The 1,949-nt window shown below is 35.9% G+C and overlaps 1 pseudogene; it reads right to left on the bottom strand.

Moving 5' to 3' along the window:
• LOC102825942 overlaps positions 1-382 on the bottom strand; it is a 7,063-nt pseudogene extending 6,681 nt beyond the window's left edge.
• Positions 383-1,949: the final 1,567 nt, after the last annotated feature.

The raw sequence follows: 1,949 nt of genomic DNA, 5'->3' as shown, positions 1-1,949 counted from the left end.
GGATGTGTGCGTTTATTGCAATAAATTGTCCTCTCAGCACCGCTTTCTCAGTGTCCCAAAGATTTTGTTGTGTTTTCGTTCTCATTTATTTCTAGGAACTTTGTGAATTTGCATTTAATTTCTTCTACTACCCAGTCGCTTTTCAGCAGGGTGTTATTCAGTTTCCATGTATTTGACTTTTTGTTTTCTTTACATTGAGGTGCAATTCATACCAAAAGCTTTGCCCTTTGATCTTCATCAATCAGTACTTTAAGTTCTCTTCACTTTCAGCAAGCAAGGTTATATCATCTGAATATTGCAGGTTGTTAAGGAGTCTTCCTCCAACCCCAATGCCATGTTCTTCTTCCTATAACGCAGCTTCTAGGATTATGTGCTCAGCGTACAGATTGAAATAAGTATGGTGAAAGAATAGAATTATGGTGCATACCTTTCCTAATTTTAAACCATTCAATGTTCCCTTGTTCTGTTCAAACAACTGCCTCTTGATCTATATACAGGTTCCTTATGAGTACTACTAAGTGTTCTGGAATACTCATTCTCCACAGTGTTGCCCACAACTTGTCATGATCCACACAATCAAAGCCTTAGTGTATTCAGTGAAAAGGTAAACATCTTTTTGGTATATTCTGTTTTCAGCCAAGATCCATTTGACATCAGCAATGATATCTCTCTTTCCATATCCTTGTCTCAATCTAGTTTGAACCTCTAGCAGTTCTCTGTCAACATACTGTTGCAGCCATTTTTGAAGTACCTTAGCAAAATTGTACTTGCATGTGATATTAATGATATTACCTGATGACTTCTGCATTCCATTAGGTCACCTCTCTTTGGAATGGACACAAATATGGATCTCTTCCAGTCCAATGGCCAGGTAACTGTCCTTCAAATTTCTTGGCAAAAATGAGTGAGTGCCTCCACTAACACATTACTTTGTTGAAATATTTCCATTTGTATTCCATCAATTCCTAGAGCCTTGTTCTTTGCCAATGCTTTCAATGGCTTTGATCTTTCTTCTTTCAGTTCATTGGCGTTAGATCATATTCTCTGTTTTGAAATGGTTGAACATTGATCGCTTCTTTTTGATATAGTGACTCTGTGTATTCCTAACGTCTTCTTTTGATGCTTTCTGCATCACTCAATATTTTGCCCATAGAATCCTTCAATATTTCTAGTTGAGGCTTGAATTTTTTTTTTTTTTTTTTTCAGTTCCCTCACTGCATCATTCAGTATTTTGCCCATAGAATCCTCCAGTATTTCTGGATGAGGCCTCTATTTTTTTTTTTTTTTTCCAGTTCCCTCAGCTTGAGAAATGCTGATCATGTTCTTCCCTTTTGGTTTTCTAACTCCAGGTCTTTGCACATTTCATTATAATATTTGCATTTGACTTCTCAAGCTACCCTTTGAAATGTTCTATTCAACTCTTTTCTCTCCTTATTTCTTCCATTTGCTTTAGCATCTCTATGCTGGAAAGCAAGTTTTATAGTCCCTCCTGACATCCAATTTATTCCTTTCCTTCTTTCTTGTCTTCTGAATGACATGATTTTCTTGATGTCTTCTTGCAACTCTTCTGGTCTTTGATCTTTAGTGCCTAATTTCAGATGATCTGTAAATTAAGTTGGGATATGTTCAAGGTCATATTTGACTCTTATGGATTTAATTTTTGTCTTCAGCTTCAGCCTGAACTTGCATATGAGCAATTGATGGTCTCTTCCACAGTCTGCTCCTGTCCTTGTTTTGAGTGATGATATGGAACTTTTCCACTGTCTCTTTCTATATATGTAGTCAAACCTACATGACAGAAAATAGGAACTCAGAGATACCAATTTATAATTAAGACAATGAGAAAGTTAAAACAGGATAAAGTATATTTACAGAAATTCTAGATGGTGAGTAAGTTAAGTAGATTTCAAGATAAAACAAACTGTTTCAAACTGGGGAAGAAAGTAATT

Source organism: Chrysochloris asiatica, unplaced genomic scaffold (genome assembly GCF_000296735.1).
Source record: "Chrysochloris asiatica unplaced genomic scaffold, ChrAsi1.0 scaffold00028, whole genome shotgun sequence".
NCBI lineage: Eukaryota > Metazoa > Chordata > Mammalia > Afrosoricida > Chrysochloridae > Chrysochloris > Chrysochloris asiatica.
The sequence above is the reverse complement of the archived record's forward strand: the minus strand, read 5'-3'. Positions and strand labels throughout refer to the sequence as shown.